This window comes from Zootoca vivipara, chromosome Z2 (genome assembly GCF_965207765.1).
Source record: "Zootoca vivipara chromosome Z2, rZooViv2.hap1.1, whole genome shotgun sequence".
In the NCBI taxonomy this organism is placed as follows: domain Eukaryota; kingdom Metazoa; phylum Chordata; class Lepidosauria; order Squamata; family Lacertidae; genus Zootoca; species Zootoca vivipara.
This window is the reverse complement of record NC_142585.1, coordinates 28,893,215-28,901,677: the sequence shown is the minus strand read 5'-3', so window position 1 is coordinate 28,901,677 and position 8,463 is coordinate 28,893,215. Positions and strand designations below refer to the sequence as shown.

At 43.3% G+C, this 8,463-nt stretch overlaps 2 long non-coding RNA genes across 2 annotated transcripts; one reads left to right on the top strand and one right to left on the bottom strand.

The window, feature by feature from the left end:
- Nucleotides 1-2,881: 2,881 nt before the first annotated feature.
- Nucleotides 2,882-4,309, bottom strand: LOC148686608 (uncharacterized). The gene is made up of 2 exons (XR_015948683.1): nucleotides 3,263-4,309; nucleotides 2,882-3,175 (listed from the first exon to the last, which is right to left on the bottom strand). It is a non-coding gene; the product is annotated as an uncharacterized LOC148686608 (long non-coding RNA).
- A 241-nt stretch (nucleotides 4,310-4,550) lies between these two features.
- On the top strand, nucleotides 4,551-5,738 carry LOC148686607 (uncharacterized). Its single transcript, XR_015948682.1, has 2 exons — nucleotides 4,551-5,187; nucleotides 5,277-5,738. It is a non-coding gene; the product is annotated as an uncharacterized LOC148686607 (long non-coding RNA).
- Nucleotides 5,739-8,463: the final 2,725 nt, after the last annotated feature.

The window sequence follows — 8,463 nt, the reverse complement described above, 5'->3', positions numbered from 1 at the left end:
TCTTGCTTGGTCAAAGCAAAACATTTCACAAGACTGACTTGGATTGAGCTGCATTGCAAAGTGTTTTGATCTTGCTTGCTAAGAAGGCTTGATGCCTGAATGAACATTGCAAAACATTTATTCCCCTGACATGGGGTTTCATATACAAATTCAAGGTGGTGGTAGTGTCCTGTAAAGTCCTAAATCAGGGCAGGGAACCTCAGGCCCAGGAACTAAATGCAGATCCTCCAAGTGTCCCTATTTTCCAGGGACAACCCTGGATTTACAGAAGCCATCCCTGTTTCGGATTTTATCGTGGAATGTCCCACTTTTCCTTAGAACATCCCTATTTTCATCAAAGAAATGTTGGAGCATATGGAGTTATGCAGTGCTTTTTTTCTTTAAAATTTTTAGGGGTGCTCTCATTTTCCTACAAATATTGAAATATTGCCCCCTCAATGAGGTCAAACTTAGATTCACAAAATGTTTAGGGATATGTGTCCCGCCGCATCCCCCCAGAAAAAAAGCACTGGAGTTATGTGATCCCTGAACCAAAGAGTAACTATACAACCTTTGGAAGATTCCTGGAGGCAGCCTTGTATAAGGAAGTTTTTTAATGTTCAATGTATATGTTGGAAGCTGGCCAGAGTGGCTGGGGCAACCCAGTCAGAGGATCGGGGTATAAATAATAGAATTATTATTATTATTATTATTATTATTATTATTATTATTATTGTTAGTACTATTGAATAAGACACCCCTATTTTCAATGGAGAAATGTTGGAAGGTATGTAAATGATTCTGCAGGCCTCCCTTAACTGCCCCTCAGGACTTTCCCTGGGCCACCCATCCTTCTCAGGCTACCCGCATTTCCCTAGCGAAGAGCCATCCTCAAGTGTACAGTATTGATATGTGATAATGCCTCCGGCTCACTCGTCTGAAAAGAGTGTGAAGAAAGGAGGAAGTGGCAGAATCAGTTGCCCACTCATGTTTGCCTCTGGCCCTGCCCAACACTGGAATGCATCCCACGAGGTAATGTAAGCTGAGAAGGATTTACCACACCTGCCCTTGTGGGCATCTCATGAATATCTGGTAGGCCATTGTGGATTTTGGGTGGTTCTTTGGCCTGACCCAGCTACAGGGGGTATACTTAGGTTCATTACTCATTCCCACATAAGTCTTCCCAACTATCACAGACCAAAGCCCCCCCCCCCAATGATATTCTCATGAGCAGGCTGGTAAAATGTGGGTTGAATGAGGTAACTGTAAGGTGGATTTGTAGCTGGTTGACAGACCAAACCTAAATAATACTCATTAATGATTCCTTGTCATACTGGAAAAAAAGTGACAAGTGGGGTGCCGCAGGGTTCTGTCCTGGGCCCGTTGTGGTTCAACATCTTTATAAATGACTTGGATGAAGGAATTTAGGGGATGCTCATCAAATTTGCAGGTGACACCAAACTGGGAGGGGTAACTAATACCGCAGAAGACAGAATCAGAATTCAAAATGACCTAAACAGATTGGAGAACTGGGTGCAAGCAAAATGAATTTCAATAGGGACAAATGTAAGGTTCTGCACTTAGGCGAGAAGAACCAGATGCACAGATATAGGATGGGGGACAGTACATGCAAAAAGGATCTAGGGGTCTTGGTGGATTACAAGCTTAACATGAGTCTACAGTGTGATGCAGCAGCAACAAAAGCTAACGCTAGTCTAGGCTGCATCAACAGAAGTATAGTGTTCAGATCAAGGGAAGTACAGTGGAACCTCAAGTTGCGAACATGATCCGTGCGGGAGGCACGTTCGCAACCTGCCGTGTCTGTGCACTTGCGTGACGCGATTCAGTGCTTCTGCGCATGCAAAAAAGGGTGATTTAGCACTTCTGCGCATGCGCCAGCGACGAAACCCAGAAGTAACCCATTCCGGTACTTCCGGATTCGGCGCATCTGTAACCCGAAAACGCACAACCCGCAGCAATCACAACCCTAGGGATGACTGTAATAAAAGGTAAAGGGGCCCCTGACCATCAGGTCCAGTCGTGTCCGACTCTGGGATTGCGGTGCTCATCTCGCTCTGTAGGCCGAGGGAGCCAGTGTTTGTCCGCAGACAGCTTCCGGGTCAAGTGGCCAGCATGACGAAGCTGCTTCTGGCGAACCAGAGCAGTGCACGGAAACGCCATTTACCTTCCCGCTGGAGCGGTCCCTATTTATCTACTTGCACTTTGATGTGCATTCGAACTGCTAGGTGGGCAGGAGCTGGGACCGAGCAACGGGAGCTCACCCCATTGCAGGGATTCAAACCGCCGACCTTCTGATCAGCAAGCCCTGGACTCTGTGGTTTAACCCACAGCGCCACCTGGATCCCACCAGGTGTATTACATGACTGTAATAGTACTACTCTATTATGCCTTAGTCAGACCACACTTGGAATACTGTGTCCAGTTCCGGGCGCCACAATTTAAGAAGGATGTTGACAAGCTGGAACGTGTGTAGAGGGCAAAGTTTTCTGCCCGTGGGCCGGACATGGGTCACACAGGCACAGAAGTGATTTCTGGTGCCGCGCTGTTCATATTCCGAAACACCGGAAATGGCTTCTGCGCATGTTCGCGGCTGCGCAGAAGCGATTTCCGGTGCTGGCTGCCCATTTCCAAAATATCTGCAGTGCCAGAAATCATTTCTGCGGCTGCGTAGACGCGGTTTCCGGTGCAGTAAACCGGTGCAGCGTGGCGCGGGGACTTGCCGAGTGGGCAGCTCAGTTCACGGGTGGCCTGTGGGCCGGATAAACGGCCTCCACGGGCTGAAGGTTGCCGATGCCTGATCTGGAAACTAAAACAAAGATGATGGGCTAATGCTGCCAATTTCTTCAAAAGTCCAAAATAAAACAAGCAGCACGCAAAGGCACCAAATTCAATCCAGTTTCAATCAAGTATTATTAATCCAAAGAGAAAACAATAAGAGAACCATATACAAGTGCTGACACAAGAGCCAAAATCAAACGTTAAACAGATAGCATGTACAAATTAAAGGCAAACCAGTCTTTATAGTCTTTGAGGCTATCTAGCGGTCAGCAAGTGGCAGCAGGTCGAACGAGGTGTCAATGGTAGTAGACAGGCTGCCGGCGTTTTTTTGCCTGTTTCGCCCATATGACGGGCTTCTTCAGTAGTTCTCCTTGTACTTTTATGTTTAGTGCATTCACTGGTGGTATAAACCAGGTCTTATTAGTATTCGAATTAAGACACTAATATACATATAAACAGAACAAATATCAAAAACAGTACTTACAATTTGTATGAAACCACTTATCTTGGCTTAGGCCACAATGCTCAGGTGTTTTTTCAAAAGGTTCTCTCATTTACATATTCACTGGTAATACAAAGCAAATTCTAATTATTGTTTGAAATAATACAGTAATACAATTTCTAAAATACATGTACACAAAAAGAGATACTTACATTTCTTGTATTCAGAGTATTTTTGGTTTGAGCATGTATTGACTAAGCAAATATCCTGTGTTTGGAGCACACTTATATACAAAAAGTTGGTTCACAGGTGATAATAATTAAAGATGACAATTAGGAGGGGGCAGAAGAATGTGAGTACTGATAACACTTACAGTATCTCTATGATTACTGTATGTTATACTGCTAGTGTGTTCGTTTAAATGAATACAGAAAGGTCAAGATCTGAGTTTAAACCGTCCGGTTGTAATGTCTTAAACATAAAAATCAATTTAGTTTCTTGTTGTCTCAATATTTTTAGGATATCCTGCTTGTGGTATTTCTTGGGTGTGTACTGCCATAAGCCAAAAAACATTAAATCGGAGTCACTGTGTTTCATTTGTAAAAAATGAGGTGTAAGAGGGGCTTCCATCACTTTATTGCGGATGCGTGATCTGTGTTCTCCTATACGTACCTTTAGTGCCCGCGTGGTGCTGCCTATATACAGTTTGTTGCAAGGGCACCGTATGCAATAAACTACGTTCTTGGAGTTGCATGTGGTCATGGAGTTGATTTTAAAAGTGAACTGCATATGTTCACTTTTTATTTCTTTTACTTGTAAACTGTAGGGGCACATATTGCATGAGCCGCATCTATAGTGGCCTTTAGTGACAATGGATGGTGATTCCAAACAATCAGCTTTGACCAATTGATTGCGCAAAGTTCCTTTCTTCCTCAACCCTAAAAGGGGGGATCTTTACAGCCAGGTATGTCTTCCACAATATGCCAATGTTTATATATAATGTTTCTAATGTGGCTGGCCAGGGGTGTGAAATCCATCCCCATGACCAGGCGGCTGGGTTTTCTGTTTTTAATGCTATCAGACCGTGTTTCAAGCATATTTTTGATTGCGACCGTCTACACGTCTGTATGCGTCCTGTATGATACAATTAGGGTAGCCCCGGTTAACGAGAGCTTTTTCTAGCTGATGAGCCGCATTTCTATAGTCTCTCTTGTCTGTAGCATTCCTTTTCAGTCTGATTAACTGTCCGTATGGTAAATTTCTTTTTAAATGAGAGGGGTGACTTGAAGAGTAATGGAGTAGGGAGTAGGGAGTAGGGAGCCACTATAGATGCGGCTCATGCAATATGTGCCCCTACAGTTTACAAGTAAAAGAAATAAAAAGTGAACATATGCAGTTCACTTTTAAAATCAACTCCATGACCACATGCAACTCCAAGAACGTAGTTTATTGCATACGGTGCCCTTGCAACAAACTGTATATAGGCAGCACCACGCGGGCACTAAAGGTACGTATAGGAGAACACAGATCACGCATCCGCAATAAAGTGATGGAAGCCCCTCTTACACCTCATTTTTTACAAATGAAACACAGTGACTCCGATTTAATGTTTTTTGGCTTATGGCAGTACACACCCAAGAAATACCACAAGCAGGATATCCTAAAAATATTGAGACAACAAGAAACTAAATTGATTTTTATGTTTAAGACATTACAACCGGACGGTTTAAACTCAGATCTTGACCTTTCTGTATTCATTTAAACGAACACACTAGCAGTATAACATACAGTAATCATAGAGATACTGTAAGTGTTATCAGTACTCACATTCTTCTGCCCCCTCCTAATTGTCATCTTTAATTATTATCACCTGTGAACCAACTTTTTGTATATAAGTGTGCTCCAAACACAGGATATTTGCTTAGTCAATACATGCTCAAACCAAAAATACTCTGAATACAAGAAATGTAAGTATCTCTTTTTGTGTACATGTATTTTAGAAATTGTATTACTGTATTATTTCAAACAATAATTAGAATTTGCTTTGTATTACCAGTGAATATGTAAATGAGAGAACCTTTTGAAAAAACACCTGAGCATTGTGGCCTAAGCCAAGATAAGTGGTTTCATACAAATTGTAAGTACTGTTTTTGATATTTGTTCTGTTTATATGTATATTAGTGTCTTAATTCGAATACTAATAAGACCTGGTTTATACCACCAGTGAATGCACTAAACATAAAAGTACAAGGAGAACTACTGAAGAAGCCCGTCATATGGGCGAAACAGGCAAAAAAACGCCGGCAGCCTGTCTACTACCATTGACACCTCGTTCGACCTGCTGCCACTTGCTGACCGCTAGATAGCCTCAAAGACTATAAAGACTGGTTTGCCTTTAATTTGTACATGCTATCTGTTTAACGTTTGATTTTGGCTCTTGTGTCAGCACTTGTATATGGTTCTCTTATTGTTTTCTCTTTGGATTAATAATACTTGATTGAAACTGGATTGAATTTGGTGCCTTTGCGTGCTGCTTGTTTTATTTTGATCTGGAAACTAAGCCTTATGAGGAGCGCTTCAAGGAACTGGGTATGTTCAGCCTGAGATGATAGCCATCTTCAAATATCTTAAGGACTGTCACATGGATGAGGGAGGGTGCTTGTTTTCTCCTGATCTGGAGAGTAGAGCCAATGGCTTCAAGTTGCATGAAAGCAGATTCCAACTAAAGATTTGAAAAACTTTCTGACAGTAAGAGCTGACCTCCCATGAGAGGTGATGGACTCTCCTTCCTTGGAGGTTTTTAAACAGAGGTTGGATGGCCATCTGTCATGGATGCTTTAGCTGAGATTCCTGCATTGCAAGGGGGTTGGACTAGATCAGTGTTTCTCAACCAGTGTGCCTCCAGATGTTTGGGGACTACAACTCCCATCATTCCTGACCACTGGTCTTGCTAGCTAGGGATGATGGGAGTTGTAGTCCCAAAACATCTGGAGGCACACTGGTTGAGAAACACTGGACTAGATGACCCTTAGAACCCTTCCAACTCTAAGATTCTATGATCTTTGGGAGGCCTGTTTATTTATTTAGATAGCCCCCTAACCTAGCAAGCTGAATGTTAGATCCCTTGGCCCCATTTTGCAAGTTCCACACTGTTTTTCCATAATATACTGTTTAGTTCAATTGAATTAGTTTCTCTTTTTTTCAACAACACTCATTTTAATAAAAAAAAATTAAGGTCCATCAATATTTTGTTGTGGATCTCTGCAAAACAAATTTGCCTTTTGGCTCAGAACTCCTACAGGCATTCCAGGACATACATATTTATGGCTGAGTTATAAACCCTTGGAGAAAAGGGCCAAAGAATCATAGCATCTGAAAGCAAAGTATGTAGCCAAGTTATGATCACCTCCAGGAACATACACCATCAAAGAATGGTGTATGAGAGGCCTCAACCAGGAGGCTGGAACTGAATGTTAGCAAGCTTTGATGATGACCTTAGAAGACCTCTGGGGCCATCACTCCAAACCATGCTTCTATACTACATTGTTCATTGCTGTGGAGGCTTTTATACTGAGCAGCTGAGTAAGCAGGATGGCATGGAATGTTCACCAACCCTCCAACTTTTCAGAGAACATGGCCATTATATTTGCAATTCCCTCTTCAGCTTCCGTGAGAGAAGGAAACTTTACCCCCCCGTTTAGCTGGCAATAAAGCCTCACACAGGCCCTGGGTATAGGAGTAGTTTTTCAGGAAAAGCTGAAATGTCAACCACAATGAAATATGAGGGGCTGGAAGCCTACACATATACTGTATTGACTTCACCTAACTAGTAAATAGTTTGATTGCAGGCCTGCAGGAGAAAATTAAATTGAGACAATCTTCAATCTATTTTCATCAACACATTTCCCTGTAAGGCCTAAGCTTGGACTAGAGTAACAGAGGAAGCTGAAGACCTTTTTAGTTTTAGAATAAACATGAAGAGACATGGAGGAAAGGAAGGGCTACCTCATTCAGCTCCAGCCCACAGGTAAAACAGGTTCTTGGGGGATGGATGCAGGAACCTTTCTCCAGCCCATGTCAGGTTCACAAATTTTCATTTATAAATTTGGTTTGGTTTTTGGAAGAATTTAGGCCACAACTTTATTGATTACAGAAAGTAAGTGGTTGCATAGGCTCTGGTTCGACTAGCTCCCTGCACCTTTGCAGGTAGCGCTGACCCAGGGCACCAGCATAGGTCATCCAAGGGTGAACACCTGGATAGGCGGAAATCTGGGAACAGGCTATGTATGCCACCCAGATGTCCCCCTGGACTCAGGCACAACCCCCTCACAGGGGTTGACCAAACCATTTGAGTCCCTGGATTCCTTTAACGGAATACCCCTTCACATAGGGATGGCGAGAGCGTTCTTCCATCCCAATTACCTGAACCAGTGCCTATCCACAACCTTACAAGTTTTGATGATTTGCTACGTGGCATGCGAAACCCAAATGGCACCAGCCAATCTGCTAAGTATGGAAAATTACTGCCGTGCCCCTGTCAAATGACAGCCGACACACGACAGCATAGCAAGGTGAAGTGCGACAAGCCCTAAAAGTAGGGAGAGGTGGGCGGGTGTTCGGAATGCACGCACTGAAAGAGGAAACTCTGGGTCACATGCATGGGCATATATAGGTCCCTTGATTTGTTTGGACTGCGCCCCATTGGCCAGATTGAACCCAACATTGAGGGACCTTCCAATCGGGTGTTGTGGCTGACCAATCTTACCCACCCACAACACAGGAGGTCGGTTTCCAGGTCTCACTGCAACACGTGCCCTCTTTGAGGGAGGACCCAATTTATCATAACAGCAACCTTGTGTGGTAGGCTGAGCTAAGCAAGACAGCCCAAGGCCACTCACTGAATCTGGGGATTTGAACTCTGGTCTCCTTGGGCTCCTGCACTTTAATCACTGAAGTGCACCGCACTGGCTATAGTTGCCAAGAGGCATGTAATTGTGCCCTTTCTCCATTCTTCTTGAATTTTATCTCCAGCTTCCCCCCCAGCCTTTACATTTTTTAACTTTCACTTCTACATTCAGAAGCTACACTGCCTTCAACATTCTGGATCCCTACCAATTCTTCCTCTCTTCTTTTTGCCCAAAACTTAAAAGTGTGTTCAAACATCATGTGTTTTTCCCTTGATACCTCAAATATTTTCCACTTGTATTGCTAGTTTTCCAAGAAGTGGGCCAACATTATGAAAG